General features: G+C 48.8%; 1 protein-coding gene across 1 annotated transcript in view; it reads left to right on the top strand.

Moving 5' to 3' along the window:
- Positions 1-595: 595 nt before the first annotated feature.
- Positions 596-16,726, top strand: part of RNF4 (ring finger protein 4) — a 40,424-nt gene continuing 24,293 nt past the window's right edge. Inside the window, exon 1 of the mRNA XM_049886614.1 lies at positions 596-705. The gene's annotated coding sequence lies outside the window, so the exon portion shown is untranslated. The remainder of the gene's footprint in view (positions 706-16,726) is intronic.

Consider the following 16,726-nt stretch of genomic DNA (forward strand, 5'->3'; position numbering starts at 1 on the left):
TCAGCTCCAGAGTCACCTTCTCCCGGGACCCCTTCCAAGACCCCTGCAGCGGGCTGCAGGTCCAGGCCCCGCTTCTGGTGGAAGGTCAGGCTCCGAGCCGCGCCAGCCTGGGGGCCCGGTTCCCAGGCGAGGAAGCTGGGGCCCAGAGAGGGGCGGGGGCGGAGCCGGGATTCCGGCGGCGGAACGGCCGGGCCTGGGCTAACGTCCAGCCGCGTCCGGCCAGGAGCACGGGGCTGGTGTCTAGGGCTGTCACCCAGGCGGGCACTCGGAGCCCTCCAGGCTCCGGAGACCTCGAGTCGGGTCGGCACCGCCGGGAGCCGCGGTTTCAGCGCTCCGCCTGGCCGCAGACCACAACTCCCGAGAGGCCTTGCGGCGGGCCGGGGTCGAGAGGGCGGCTCTGCCCGGAAGGCGGGAGCTGGAGCACGCGAGCGTGGGCGGGGCCGGAAGGAGGCGCGTTTCAAAGTGGTAATAGATGGCTCTTTTATCCAATAGCATTGAAAATATCCCCACTGACCCGACGGGCCGAGGGCTAGGGGCGGTGACTGCCAATAGGGACGCGAGGGGGGCGGTGCCACGGCCTCTAGAGCGGAAGTGGACCGCTGGTAGGCGGCGGCGTCTGGCTGGAGGAGTGCTCCGCGGACGCTGTGGAAGGGTTTCTCCGTCTGGTCGCGCTGCCGGCGGAGGGCCGGACTAAACCCGCTCCAGGTAAGGCCCTGCGGCGTGGGGAGGGAGCGGCAAGTCAGCGTCCGGGAGGATTCGGGGCTCGCCGCCTCGCGGCTTGATGAGGCCTCAGCGCCCGCGGCTCAGAGTAGCCTCGGCGCGGCGCTGACCGGCTCAGGGCCCCGACGCCGGGCCTTTCCCCGCGATCTCGGGCCCACGTGGACGCCCGCTCTGCCGGCCGCACGGACGGACCGAGCCCGGCGCGTCAGCGGAAGTGGGGAGGCCTGGGTCTGCGTCTGGGCGCCCCCGGCGGGCGGCGCCGCGGGGCTTAGTCTCTAACTTGGGGGGGAAACTGAGGGCTCCGGACGCGTCCAAGGTCACTCGGGGAGTGTGGGCAGGACAGGCCAGGGCTCGGGGCTGTGCGGCCGCTTGGGGAGGCCTCGCGCGGGGTTTTTGTTCCCCACCGACGGCGCCTCCTTTGTGCGCTCGCGCCACCGCGGGTCTGGGCTCGTGGGCCCCGTGGGAAAGCCTTGTCTGGGCATGAACGGGGCGGAAGACGTGTGGGCGGCCGCTCGGGGAGCGCTGGGGGCCTGGCCCTGGGAGCGCCCCGCTCGAGCCCCGGCACCCAGTGGGCCCTCGGCACCGGGAGCGCCTGCCGACCCCGCTGGTGGCTGCGGCCAGGCCTGCCTGCCCCCCGCCCCTGCAGCGCTCTGCGCCCCTGCACACAGGTGTCGGCAGACTGACCCCAGACACCGTGCTCGGTAGACAGCTCTCCTCCTCCGCCTGTGGGTCCTTTGAAGAGGAAAGGAAGAGTCGGAGCCGTTTTTGCGGATATCGGGTTTTGTCTCACCCTCCAGCTGCCCCTCGACGTTGGCGATCACACCTCCTGCTTCTGCCCCCAGTTGTGGGATCTAGTCCAGCGGTCTCGGCTCTGCAGGCTTGCCTTGCGCCTAGGCTGCCGGGGCGATCCGGGAGACTGAGGCCCACAAAGGTCAGGCGGTCCGCCCAAGGGTGCACAGCCAGGTTCCTGACTGCAGAACTAAGCTTCTGAGGTGAACGACCAGGAGTGCTGGGGCCGCCAGCGATCAAAGGGTATCGAAGGGAGAATCATTTCTTCTCGTGGTTTGGTTTGGAAGAGGAGGGGAGACTTGTTTGGCTCACTTTTATCTGAGTTTGAGGTAAAAATGGGAACGTTCAAATGGAAATATATTGCTGGCTTTCGTATTGCCTGAATTTGAGCGTCCAACTCTGATGCAAAAATCTTTAATATAATGTTTTCTAGACCTTTTTCATTTGTTATTATCGTCAGCTCTCTAAGGGACCTTTGTAGATGTATTTTTTTCTCTAATTATTTTCCCCTATGAATTTTTTTTTTTAACTAACGTGTTCTAGGTGAAAGTTTACGCAATGAATTACCCCTTCGTCGAATCGACTTGATGGCAACGGGTTTGATTATTTTTTGTTTTTTAATGGTTACAGTTTTTACTGTCAGCATTCTCATTACTGGTGTTCAGTTTGTTCTGTTTCCACTGATCCAGCTTCACTCCCCCTTCTTGCCTTCTCATCTTTGATTTTGGGTAGATGTTGACCGTTCGGTCTCACGTAGTTGTTTAAGGGAGTACAGTCCTCATGAGTGATATTGTTTATTTTACAAGCTGATCTATTATTTGTCTGAAAGGTGAATTGCAGAAATAGCTTCAGTGACAAGTTCTAACGGTATCTTAGAGCAGTAGTCTGGGGGGATTTCTCTGGTCTCTATCAGTCCAGTAGGTCTGGCCTTTTTTTTTTTTTTTCAGGAATTTGTGCTTTCTACGTTTTTATCCCATTCAATCCACGACCTTCTGTTGTGTTCCTGGTCAGAACAGTCGGTATTGGTAGTCAGGCACCATCTAGTTCTAGTTCTGGTCTCACGTTAGAAGAGGTGCTGGTTTGCATGGGCTTTTAGTCCAGTGGAGTAGTTTCATCTTTGAGACTTTGATTTTCTTCATTTTCTTTTGCTCTATATAGGTAGAGACCAATAGTTATATTTTAGATGTTAAGCTTTTAAGATCTCAGATGCTACTCACCAAACTAGGATGTGGATCATGATCTTTGTGAATTACGTTATGTCAGTTGATTGTGTTCTGAGACTGTGGTCCCAAGTCTTTTAACTCAGTAAACCAATCCTGCAAGTTGTTTGGATATGTCTAGAAAGCCTCTGAAAACTGCCCCTGTGTGGTTTGTTATATATGCAGATACGTATATGCGTCAACCACAAACGTGCGTAAATGTACGTGTATGTGTCTACAGATACATCTGTGTGCGCGTGTGCATTTGCTCTCATGTTTTTCTGTATGTATATATTTGTCCGTATCTACCTGCTTTAGTATCCTAAGTTAGCACATTTTTGAGGTCTTCTGAGGTCTGTTCTTGGAAATGGTTCTGAGAGACATGCAGCAAGAGATAGGACTGGAAAAATAAACAGGGACCAGATGACCAGCGGTGTTTGGTGTGTCTCCACTTTGAGGAGTTTGGAATTTATTGTAAGGCCAGTGGAAAACCACTGAACTAAGTTTTAAGCACAAGGAAGTGACACAGTTAGAATCACATTTTAGAAAAAGCACTATGCTGTGAGAAGGATGGATTAGAAAGGTGGGTAGGACTAGTGGCCTAGGGATAGTTAGCGCCAGGATAGTGACTGTGGGAATGGAGTGAAATGGGTGTGTTTGAATCTGTGGAACTTGGTGCCTGTGCTTGTCAGCTGGCCAGTCATTCCAGTTCATCACTGGCTCTTAAAGGCTGTGAGCAGAGCCCACGTCCAGTAGTTCATACCCCCATTGGTTTCTGGAAAAGAGTTGAGGGTGCTGCTCAGTAAGTAATTGGCTTATACGCAGTATAAAAGTGAATTTGTAGATTCATTACGTGTGTTGGCAGTGTCCGTCTTTATTGAAATGGTTTACCTACAGTTAACTGTCCTTAAATCAGTAATCTCTGAAGGGTAGGGTGGCTCTTGTAGAATACTACAGGGTTGACTGTTTTTACCGTTGAGATATAATTCACGTCTAAGTATTGTGTTTCTCAGCTGTACTCGGAATTGTAGAGGAAGGCATTTTGAGGTTTCCTGTCTGAAGAGGAAGGCCTGGAGCACAGATATTGCCTAACCCTGAGGTCAGGGTTCAGGTTTGAGAAAACATGAGGTTTGAGCAGAGGGATCTCGAATGGCCTTTGGAAGTACGTAAGTCAGAACTGGCAGGATGGAGGGTAGGAAGGACTTGGGAACTTTTCAAAATGGCTGCTATCATTAGGTTGCTTTGCAAATGGAAGTGTGACCATAAAGCTTTCCTGGAGTCTTCTTTTTAAGCCACATGTTTTTTGGTGTACCCGTTAGGCTATGTTAACTTCTACCTCCAGGTAGCTAAGTAAATTGGCTGGCTGTATAGATTTATTTGATATGCAAATTCAAAATTGAAGCCTGTCTGCTAAATGTTATCTCTTTAGCTTGGAATTGCAATAACAATTTTTCTGCTGTTAAGAATATAAATCCTGTGTCCCTGTGGGTTTCTCTTGGTTTGTGATGTAGTGATACCTACTGTTTAGCGAGTGCCTGCTTATCTGTTAACGAGTCACCCTGCCACGTAGGCGTGGTTATTCCGTTTTGCATGTCCTGAGGCACAGGAAGGTCGGGGTCACTTGCCCACGGTCACACAGTTTGCCCGTTGGAATCTCGGCCCCTGTCTGGCTCCAGTGACCACGCCTCTCCCGGGCCTTGTCGTGCCATCCGCCTTTTTCTGTGGTGGGAAAGCAAACGGCCAGTTTCTCTAGCAGCTCCAAATAGGAAAAAAAAAAAAAACACTTAAAAGCAGGGAATATTATCCGTATTTTATGTTTCTTTTTTAAGTAACGTTTACCCATGGGGAGTTCTGGTCATAAATACGCTCAGGTAACTTCCCATTTTGTGACTGTTTTGTAGTCTTGAAGAATCCAGCTATGTTCCTGAGTGAGCACCCTCCAGCCCTCACCAAGGAAGGTGCTCTGCGGCTGCACCTTACCTTTTACCTAGCCTAACTGTTGCCAGTCTCTGCTGCTCGCTCTGGCCTACTGAAAGGTGCTTCCTTTCTAAGCACCGTCTGCATGTTAGTTAGTTCTGGCCTCCTACTCCCTCCTAGGTGAAAACGCCTCGGGTAAAAATGTTCTCTCTGAAATCTCCCTTTGGCTATCTTTTGACTTGCAGTGTTAAGGCTCCATTTTTCCTTTCTCTCAAAAACACTGCCGTATCTTCCAAGAAAATGAAGCAGTCATCTAATGAGTTAATTTAATTTCAGTAGAAAAACATTTGTGTTTATTCAACATGCATGTTTGTGCTAAATAGTGTGAGGGGACACTTTTTTAAAAACATGTTGTTGTTAGGTGCCATCAAGTCAGTTTTGGCCCATAGCAGTCTTATGTACAACAGAATGAAGTGTTACCCAGTCCTGTACCATCCTTATAATAGTGGGTGTTTTTGAGGCCATTATTGCAGACACTGTGTCAGTCCATCTCATTGAGGGTCTTCCTCTCTTGACCCTTGACTTTACCAATTTTTCTCCAGAGACTGGTCCCTCTCGATAACGTGTCCTTTTTCTGGGACTGGTCCGTCCTGATAACATGTTCTTCTCCAGTCTCTGATATTCTTCTCCAAGGACTGGGCCTTCCTGATAACATGTCCAAAGTAAGTGAGACATAGTCTTGGCAGCCTCATTTCTAAGGAACATTCTGGCTGTACTTCTTCCAGGATGGATTTGTTCATTCCTCCAGCAGTTTATGGTGTGTACACCGTAGTAAGTATTCAGTTTTAGAATTATGTTTATCATTGAGTCCCTGGACGATGCAGATGGCTAATACTCAGACAATAGCCAAAGGTTGAGGTTGGAGTCCATCCAGAGGCACCTGGAAGAAAAGCCTGGCAATTGATTTTTTGTAAAAATCAGCTGTTGAAAACCCTTTGGAGCCCAGTTCTGACACACATGGGGTTTCGTGGGTTGGAGTGACTTGATGGCAACTGGTGGTTATCATGTTAAGAGGGACTGCAGTAGAAGAAATGATGAAATCAGATCCTGGGGTCCTGAGGAAAATGGAAGTAACCTTTGAGGTAGGTCTGGAAGGGTGAGCAGGAGTTGCCCAAAATACCAAACTGTGAGAGTGTGAAAGAGCCCACAGTGGGTGACTGGCGGCCAGGATGCCTGGAGCACAGTGCACGCAGCTTGCCTTTGCTGCTTTTTTGGAAACATGAATTTGTTCCAAATGGGATTGGCACATTGGGGAACAATATGAACATCATGGGGGTTTTGCCTTGGCTTGTGTACAGTTTTGTTGTGGAAAACAGTAAGTGAACACAGAAAACTGAACCAAGCCACCCAGACATACACTTTAGACATCTGCCAGCTCACTGGTAGACTTCTGGTATGAGCCACGCCCAACACAGGTCTGATGTTTACAATCTTCTGCTTCTTTTCCATGCTTTACAATAACTCAAAAGCTGCAGCCCTTCTAAGGCCCACTTCCACTTCCCCAGGCAAACTTCAGGCCTTTTTCAGGTGAAGTGCCATCCTTATTGTGGTGTGTATGTAGTTCTTAACCACTTAGTACGTGTAGGACAGTACTGCCATTTTCATTAGGTTCTTCTCTTTTGTGTGTGTGTCATGGACAAAGTTTTCAAGTGTTGTGCCCGTAATCCATTTTCCCCATAAGCCTTGTGAGTTTTTGCATAGCGCGGTGGTTTTTAAGAATGCACGTGTCACGTTATAACATGACTAACTGCAGCTGAGGCCAGAAAGTTGAGAGGGAAGCCTGGCTCTGTTATAAGGGACTCAACTGAAGGGGTGTACACCAGATTCTGTAGCCACTGGATGTAATCACTCAGGAGCGTTTGCGAAATTCTTGGGTCTTTTGGAGCCTGATGATTTTTTGAGCTACCTTGTGAAGCCTTTGGACTCCATCACACAGACTCATGTTTTCCCTTCTGTTCTTGTGCCTTTCTTTTGTCCATTCCTAGTGTAGTAGGTGCTTGCTGTTCTTCGTGGCTGTGTTTGTCCTGGGGGGCAAGGACCACTGACTTTGGTTTTCTCTTTTATTTCATTGCCTACGTAGACTGTTGAAGAGGGCCTGGAGTAGGGCTGCTCCAGCTCACAGGCCCAGTAGTCAGGTGCCACTGCCAAGATGAATTTCCCTGAGAGAATTGGTTTTGGCTAGCTCCCTGGTGACAGCATGCATCTGTTCACTAGCCAGCCACAGTGCACTGCCTAAGGGAGGAAGGAAATGCTGTGTGAGGGGCCCTGGGAGCCGTGCTATTTGAGCTCACCATACCCCTGCTGCTGGTATGCGAATGAGGGACTAACCACTGTGAGGCACTGCCTGGCTGCTCTCTGCTGTTAGAAGTCAATTCTGACCAATACCAACCCTATAGGACAGAGTAGAACTGCCACATAGTGTTTCCAAGGCTGTAATCTTTAAGGAAGCAGATCGTGACATCTTTCACTCATGGAGCGCCTGGTGAGTTTGAACCTCCAACCTCTCAGTTAGCAGCTGAGCACTTAACCATGGCGCCACCAGTCCTCCCTCATGTTAAAGAAGAAGCCCTCTAAATCGCAAAGACCTAAAGTAATAAGAGAATCCCTTCTAGAAATGGCAGTAGGCTGTTGATATAGGTCAAGTGAACCTGTAACCTTCCGGCTTTTTTTTCCCTAGGGCTTGCACCTTAGGCTATTTTTAGTGGCTGATATGGACAATTTAGTGTTTCTAGGTTGACTCCCCACACCCTTCTACCCCCACCCCATTCAAGATGTGGTCTAGATTAAGTAGAAGCAGCTCAGCGTCCTGCAGACTCCATTCTGGCACCATTAACACTGGCATGCCTGGCTCCTTCGTGTTTCATAGTGACCGGCTATGAGGGGGAAGGGTGGGAGGTGACTGATGGCTCTGAGGGCCCCGTTCACCGCCTTTCAATCTCCGTGGTTTCCTCCGTTGCATTGTTCTTGCCCCTGTAGAGATGACTTGTATCACCAGCCCGTAGACCACCCTGGCTGAAATAAAATTAAAAGTTAGGGGTCAGGGAGATGGGGAAGCCATTGAGCTTCCATTCTGCCCCAGAGAAACCTTTTTACAAAGGAGTAATTATAGAAACCAGGTAGTCAGTTTCCTACCCGCCAAAGTGAGTAGATTGGATTGATGTCTTCTGTATCCCTCCCAGTTCTGGAAATCCCCCAAGTCAGTTACTTGATGAGACGTGGCTGTTCAGAGAATTAGGGTGCCCCCGCCCCCAGGCTCCAGAGGTTTCCCTGACAGAAGGATCAGCCTAGCATTCTTGGAGAAGAAGAGGCACAAAGTTCAGCTGTGGCTGTGCTGAGTGGTGTCCTGGAGATCTGTGGAGCTTGGGGAGGCTCAGGGTTCCTGCTACAGGAGAGTTTCCCTAGGGTGTTTGTGGGGCTGTGCCCACTGTAGAACATTTTTGGGTACCTGGCCAAACCCTGTCTAGTTACAGTGTTCCTGCAGGCCTCTGAGAAGTGTATTATTAGGTGAAGTTTCTTTTTATTTTTTCATAGATTTTGGAAAAGCTCGTTCATAATTCTCATGGCCTGAGTCCCATCCAAAAATAGAGCATCTCTGTGCACAAGCAGCTAGTTTTTTTTTCCTCTAGTAGAAGCAAAAAGTGATCCTCAGTGGGGCCCTCTGGAGAAAAAAGTGCCCTGCCAATTCTGTGGCAGCTCCCTGAGCAGGTGTGAAAGCCTCTGGCTCCGGAGTTCCTTCAGGCCTCGGGGAGGTGGAGTGAGGACCAGTTGCCCATAGTGGCTTCATCGGGGGCAAAGACAGATGTGTGAAAGAGCTAGTTACACAGTATCTGGATACACCTCATTGCCTCTCCAACCCAGTCTCCTGCTTTCCGCCCTTACCACTTGCTTATTCATCTAGTCCGTGCAAAACCCCAGGGGAGACGTGGTTCCTAAACCACTTCAGGAATAAAGAACTTTGGGAGAGGGCTGCCCTTGCCTTCCCTAAATCTAAGAGGTCACGATTAGCTACATAACTGCCAAGTCTTCTGGAAATAAGTGGAACCTTGCTCAGAGGCCGGAAACATTTGTGCCTAAACCGTAGCAGAAATGAGGAAGCCTAGCCCGCTCTCGTTCCAGCTCCACTTGGGGTTGAAGCTTTGCCTTGCTCTTATATAGGGTCGCTGTGAGTCGGAATCGACTCGACGGCAGTGGGTTGGGTTTGGTTTTGGTTTTTATCTACTAGTACTCACACTGGTAACAAGAGTACACCTTCTGGCCCTTCTGGTGTAATACATATTTATTACCTCATTTATTGGTTGTCTTTCCAAATATATGCTTCTCAAGTGTTCTAGCCCCAGAAAGAGTGCCTGACCTTAAGTAAGCACCCATACATGGCTCTCGAATCAATCAGCTGATGGGTTTGCCTGCAGGGTGCTTGAAGCCAAACTGGGCGGTTTTATTCAGTGTTGCTGTTATCCTAACAGCTGCAGGCTAGCGGGTAGTTTTCCCACATTAAAGATGAGGAGACTGGGTCACAGGGGTCAAGTGTTTGCACAAGGCTCCAGGAGTGATGGTGTCAGAGTCGGATGGTTTGCTGGGCAGCTTTACTGCCACTCCTTTGTGTGACAAGCAGGGGGCTCCGTTGTCTGTGAGAACTAAGACAGGCTAACGGGAAAGTCAGCTGTTCCAGCTCAGCAGCTGCTCCTCAGGGGGAGAGACCTGGCGATCTGCTCCAATGAAGACTGCAGCCTGGGAAACCCTATGGGGCAGTTCTCCTCTGTGCGGTAGGATCTGTGAGTCGGAATCTATTCAACGGCACACTACAACAAAAGGCGTGGTTATTCGTGTGACAGTGGCGCTCAGTTCAATTTAGGAAGCTTTGAAATCAAAGTTATTGGTGATTTTTAATGACAATGCACAGTGCCCAGGAGGGTGGGTCGCCATGGACATCGCCATTGGCCCTGGGTGTTTATGACATTCTTTACAAAAGCAGCCTGGCAGTACACAGCGAGTCTTAAATGTTCTCTCTCTTTGACATGCGTTCTCTTGTCCTCGTTTTGAAATCTCCCATCTGTGGAAATATTAATAATAACATGTGAGAAAGATTATGGTTTAAAAAGAGGGAGATTTAAGCTAAACACCTGGTGTGCGGTCAAGGCCTGTTTGCATTGGCGTTCTCTGATGAAATGCTTTAGGCTTCTCTCAGCTTTCACCATACCAGCATAAAAAGAGGCTGCCCTGGCCGCCTTGTCCACATGCAGGGGAGACTAAGGCCCACATATCCGAATGGCTGTTTATGAATTTACGCTGAGAACTAGCTTATAATTGCCACACAGAATACGTGACTTGCTGTACCCGCCTGTCATCTCCCCTCGGAAAAGGCACAAGAAGCCACGTTGGCAACAATTTTGCGTGGTGATCCTGGGACCGGAGCAGAGGGGGTTAGATGGCTGGTTTTCAGCAGGTAATTGTGTCACACTCCGCTGGCCTGGCAAGCTTTGAGGTCTTCGTGTACCTGCCGTGAAGTCGGGCTGGGTGGAATGGTTTCCCTTCTCATCAGAACGTCTTTACCCTTGCACTCGCAGAGTAACTGCTGCTGCGTTGCTTGTGGCACGCCCTGCCCCTTCCTCTTTGCTGACTTTTCCCTTTCTTTGGTTGTGTTGTGGGAATGGGTCTGAGATACAATATGGAATCACGCATCAGGCTAACCCACTTCTGTTTCCTGCCTGCGTAACAATCTGTTTCTTCCATCATATACTGATGTTCTCTGACTCCTACCGGAGTTGTGAGGCGGGGAGGAGGAGGGAGGGAGTTGTCTTCTGAAGTGTCCATAATGAAAAAAAAAAAATAAACCTTTAACAATAACAGAATGATAATGTAGACCAGTAAATCTTTAAGAACCCAAAAAGGGCTGAACAGTCAACCGCCCCCTCCCATCAGTTACTGCAGTCACCTCCTGCCTCTTCCATCTCTTCTGCCACTGCCTCAGAGCCACGCTCTTTTCTTCTCTCTGCTTGGGCTACTGTAACAGGCTTCTCCTGACCTGTCTGCGTTCTGTCTCGTTCGGTCTCCCATCCATCTCACAGCACACAGGTGCCAGAAGGACCTTTGTGAATACAGATCTCTGTGTTGTCTCTGTCTTCAGTCCCTCAATTGTCCGTCCTTAGGATAGCTGCTACTGTCCTGGCCCTTGTCATCTCTTGCTGCCCTCAGTTCTCTTACGCACAGACACCGTGCTCACAGTACTTGACTAGGACATTCTTCTCCCCTTCTGGGCCGCCCTTCGCCCAGCTCCATCCGTGGGGTTTCTTGAATAACTTTTCCTATTACTGAAGCTTCATCTTCATTGTCATTTCCTCCAGCAAGTCTGTCTTGACCTTACGTATAACTTGGGCTCCTTTGCTGCTGCTTGCACTTGTCAGAAATGGCCCTTCTGATCTCCAGTGACCGTGTTATCAGAGACCAGGCTCACTGGCCTCATTTTTGTTCTCCTCCACCTGTGCGTTGCATCTGACTGTTACTGCTGCTTCTTCCTTGAAACTCTGGATTTCTCTCGTATTTCCAGATCCTAGCTTTGTTTCTAATTTATATTTTATTCTTTTTTGCAGGCTCGTCTTTCTATACTTGCCTTCCCAAATTTTCTCAAATTCTGAAATCTCTCCCTCCACCCTAGTTCTTGCCTGAGTTTTCCAGCTGCCTTGTGGACCTTTCTACCTGAATACCCCACACCCAGCATTTCTAAAGGAAAATAACCTGCCCTCGGCACCCACTTCTCTTCTTCCTTCCCTAGTTTGGTTTCATGGTGTCACTTAGCACAGTGACCAGTTTTGCATGAATTGTTTGTGTCTCATCTTTTTGTCAAAGTCTGCCGGATAGATTTCAGGTATACGGCCTTCCTCTCTGTTTTCTGGGCCACTGCGCTACTCCAGATCTTTTTCTTGGCAGCAGGGACCCTCTACTCTCTGCTCACCTGAGTTATTTATTTTTTCAGTAAATACACACCGAATATCTACCTGGTACAAGGTATTCACTGTATTTAAAAAATAAATAAGTTGCCATCAAGTTGATTCCAACTCATGGGGACCCTTTGTGTGTCAAAGTAGACCTGTGCTCGTCAGGGTTTTCGATAACTGAATTTTCAGAAGTAGAGTACCATAGTTTTCTTTCAAGGGGCATCTGGATGGACTTAACCATCAGCCTCTTGGTTAGCAGCCAAACTCTTGACTGTTGTGCCACTGCTATGTGCAGAGCAGTTAAAGCCCCTGTTCTTGTAGAACTTAATACCACAAGGCCACACTGAATGGCTTTGAGAACATGCTGAGCAGCTGCAGCGATTTTGAGAAATCAAAGGATGGGGTGCCACTTGGTGTGATGGTAGAATACGAGGCAAGGGCAGGTATATTGGAGCGAGAGGGAGGCAAGAGTTCCTTTCTGGACAGACTAAATTTGACAAACCTGGCAAACATTGCAGTGCAGTGAGTTACTTGATAGGGCCCTTCTAGCCTGTACTCTTTGTGATTCCCACACAGTGATCAGCTGGGAGTATGTAAATAAGGTGCTTGTGGCCTGCCATGGGGATTGGACAGCTTGCTGCTAATGCAGATAAGGTGTATGGAACCAGTGATGGTTAAGGTTATGTATCAACTCAGCTAGGCCGTGATTTTCGGTGGTTCGGCAATTATGTAATGATGTAATTTGGCGATTATGTAATGATGTGGTCATCCTCCATTTTTGTAGTCTGGTGTAATTATCCTCCATTTTGTGATGTGTTGTAAATCCTGGCCCCTGTGCCTGGGGTTATGGTCCCGTTTGGGTGTGAGTTGCCTGTTACCTTAATAAGGCAGGATTAGGGTGGGGTGTATCTTGAGTCTCACCACTTTATTGGAGGTTGTGACTCAAGGCACCACTGTTAGCGCCCTTATTCACGTCACAGCCTCGTACCGCCATGCTCAAGTAAGGGGAGTTTCCTTGAGGGCATGGTCCGCATCCAGTGTATATAAGAACCCACTGACAGGGTTTTCTCTTTTGCTCTGGATTCTGCATGTGGCTTGTCATAATCTGACTTCTGGCTCTTGGAACTTGGGTCAGCAGCCTGTCATTGGACCTGATTAGCCAGCTTCTGCAGCTTTGTGAGCCAGCAGCCTGTCGTCTGACCTGCTTGCTGATTTGTGTTCATCAGCCCCACAACCATGTGAGTCAGGAGAAGCTTCTGGCCTGATGCTCATCCACGACTTTGGGACTTGGCAGCGCAGCAACCACAAGAGCCATCTCTCTGATGGCGTGTGAGTTCTGTGAGGCATTGCTGCGAATTACAGAACCCAAAGTCGGGAGGGGGAGTACTGAGAGAAGGGCGTGTAGTTGGTGTTAGAGATGACGGAGTGACAACAGCAGCTTGGGGAAGTTGGACGTTGGGGAAATCTTTAATCTCCGCTTCCTAGAAACTGATTTTGTGCTGACCCTTATCAAAGCAGTTACTCATTCAATCATCCAGGTCCTAAATTGTTTCTAGGATTAATACATTTGATTCTGGCCCTAAGATAGTATTTATTTAAGAGTGTTGTGGGTTCTGGTGTCAGACTGCCTTCGTTTCAGTCCGGGCTTTGATACCTAACTCCTGGAATTTGGGCAGATTCCTTAAGTCCTGATCGCAGGTAGCTTCCTCATGTGTGAAGTGGTGAAGATAAGAGCACAAGGCTTTGCACATAGGAAATGGCTTGTAGATTTCAGCTGTTGTTGTTTGTTTTATTATTATTATGATGGCTTCCATCACCTGCATGGACCCTTTGTAGTGGTAGACGCTGACCACCTCCCAGGTCCTCCCAGACCTCTGGCCTTCCTTTCCATGCACCACTGCACGTCTGTATTCCCACACTAGTTCACTTGCAGTGCCCCTTTCCCCCTTCGATTCCCTGTTGAGATTCAGCCCCTTGGTGGATTTCTCTAAGGCCAGCCTTCCACCTTCTTAAGCCCTTCTCACCCCTACCCATGCTATTCCCAAAAGGGAAACAGATTTGAAATAAATTGCCAGATTGGCCCTCAGAGTGGGAGGGCTTTGCACATAGACACCTCAGGAAAAGCTCCTCAGGGAAGCAAGGAGCTAGCTGGACTTCTGGGCACGCAGGAGGGTGGTTTCAAAGAGCAGTGAAGGGCTGCAGGCTGAGGATCGAGGGCCATTGTCTCGAACGGCCATCTGTGAAAAGACTAAAAATCAAAGTGAGAAAAGACTTAAGGAACAGCCAAGGTATGTGCATAAAATCCTTTCCCTTTGCTCCGAAGACAGATCTCTCCCTCTGATGAAGTGAGTTCCTTTATGTGGCCTTTTGCCTCTGTTCTTTGGAAAAACAGCTTGAGAGATTTTTCCCCTAAAGCCTGGGGAATTTCCTTTGCCCTAGTTTATACCTGAAGGGTTTGTTACTTTTGCCAAGTTGATTGACATTTCCTGGGTTAAGTTGTAAACAACTTGGTTTGATACTTTCTGTCAGGTCCTGGGCTGCAGCCTGCCCTGTGATTTATATGCACCTTGCAGGGATTGGGCAATAGACTATGTAAAATGAAGTATCTGGCCTGCTGAAAGGGCACTGGTCAGTTTGTGGCCCACTGCAGGGAGATGCCATGCCTTGAAATTGACAAGAAGTTGTGTATATAAGCAGCCAACCCCACAGAGATTTTCAAGACAAGAAAAAGCAGAGAGAGAGAGGAGGCAAGAAAACTCCTGAAAGAGCTGTAAAGCAGGTCAAGGGTTGTAACACTGAAGACAAAGGGAGGCCCAGAAGGGGCAGAGTGGGCAGCGACAGACAGGTGGCAAGCCCAAGAGGAGCCTGTCCTGGGGGCCGAGAGGAAGCCTAGAGGAGCCGAGAAACCTGTCCTGCTCTGAAGAAGGGAGACTGTGCCTACATGTTTCCTGATCCTGAGTTGTAGCCTGTTGATTGTGACCCCAAGTTGTACCCTGTTTCTTAATAAAGCACTTAACTGTGAGTACAGTTTGTGAGTTCTGTGATGTGTTGTAAGGAATTGCCGAACTCAAAGGTGGGGGGGGGCGCTGAGGGGAGAGAGTGGCTAGTGTGAGAGGTGCACAGTGTGGAAATCTGGGATATACTTGGCCTCCCCCTTGAGAACTGACTTTGTGCTGATTCTTATATTTGGGATTATTCATACACCCTGCTTAAATGATACTTTTATCCGATTTTTCTCAGTTCTGTCCACGAAAAGAAACTACATCATAGGCGCACACCAAAAGATCAGACACTTCTTGGGATTAGAAACTTGTGCGTCAGAAGCCAGGAAATGTAAATCTGGAATTACCAGGTGATCTAAATGGTCTTGTGGGGATGCTGGGGTGCCTCCCCCTTTAAGACAAGTGGACAGTCTTATCCTGGCCAGAGCCCCCACCTGAGTGTCTGAGTGCGAAGGCTCAGTGGATAAGATGTTGCTTTGAGAAGTCATCGTGCCATTCTTTTGTTTGTTCTTTTTTATTGTGCTTCAGGTGAAAGTTGACAGCTCAAGTTAGTTTCTAGTACAAAAATTTATGCACGCATTGTTATGTGACCTTAGTTGCTTTCCTTATAATGTGACTGTACATTCCTCCTTTTCGTCTTAGATTTCCTGTGTCCATTCAGCCAGCTCCTGTTCCCCTCTGCCTTCTCATCTCACCTCTGGACAGGAGCTGCCCGTTTAGTCTCCTGTATCTACTTGAACACTCTTCACGAGTATCGTTTTATAGTCCAGTCTATGTTGGAAGAGTTGACTTTGGGAATAGTTTTAGTTCTGGGTTAACAGAGTCCGGGGGACATGTCTTCTGGGGTTCCTCCAGTCTCAATCAGACCATTAAGTCTGGTCTTTTTACTAGAATTTGAGTTCTGCACCCCACATTTCTCCTGCACCGTCAGGAGCTCTCTGTTGTGTTCCCTGTCAGGGTGGTCTTTGGTGGTAGCCAGGTACCATCTAGTTCTTCTGGTCTCAGGCTGATGGGAGTCTCCGGTTTACGTGGCCCCTTTTGTTTCTTGGCCACATATTTTTCTTGTGTCTTTGGCGCTTGTCATTCTTCTTTGCTCCAGGTAGATTGGGACCAATTAATGCATCTTAGATGTCTGCTTGCTAACTTTTAAGACCCCAGATACCACTCACCAAAGTGAGATGCAGAACGTTTTCTCAATAAACTTTGTTATGCCAGTTGACCTAGATGTCCCCTGAAACCATGGTCCCCAGATCCCCACCCCTGCTGCTTTGTCCCTCAAAGTGTTTGGTTGTGTTCAGGAAACTTCTTAGCTTTTGGTTTAGTCCAGTTATGCTGACTTCTCCTGTGTTGTGTATTGTCCTTCCCTTCACCTAAGATAATTCTTGTCCACTACCTAGTTGGTGAATTTCCCTCTCTCTTCTTCCTCACAGTCGTAACCATCAAATGTTTTTTTTCTGTGTTGAAACCTTTTCTTGAGTTCTTAGGATAAGTGATCTCATAAGATATTTGTCTTTTTGCGAGTGACCAACTTCACTCAGCATAATGCCTTCCAGATTCACTCATGTTATGTTTCATAGATTCATTGTTGTTCCTCATCATTGCGTAGTATTCCATCGTGTGACTATACTGTAATTTGTTTATCCATTCATCTGCTGATGGGCCATCGTGCCATTCTTGTGGGAGCACCAGTGGGCCTGGTGTGTGCCATCAGATGTCATGCTGCATGCCGGCTACATTGTCTCCCCTCAGAGAGTGACAGAGCTCAGGCATCTTCCCCTAAACCTTTATAGTTAGGGTGGGTGACGCGGTGCCAAGAGAGCTGGCACATGCACAGTGCCCTTCCTCACAGGTGCCAGGCTGCAGGGTGTAGAGAGCACCTCAGATGGTCTTTCCTGGAAAAACCTCTGACCTTTCCTGGTAACACTGCTGGTAGTCCACGGCACACTTGTCCAAACTGGGTGCCCTGAGAGCTTCCTCCTTAAGGAGCTCTCTCGCCAGTACCCTCAGCCCTGCTCCATGCTCAGGGCTCCCCGTAAGGGTCTTTGCACCTTCCACCTGATTAAACCCTGCCTCCTGGTTCCAGGCTCCACAGTTTTGCCTCTCATTC

Source organism: Elephas maximus, chromosome 5, assembly GCF_024166365.1.
Source record: "Elephas maximus indicus isolate mEleMax1 chromosome 5, mEleMax1 primary haplotype, whole genome shotgun sequence".
NCBI lineage: Eukaryota > Metazoa > Chordata > Mammalia > Proboscidea > Elephantidae > Elephas > Elephas maximus.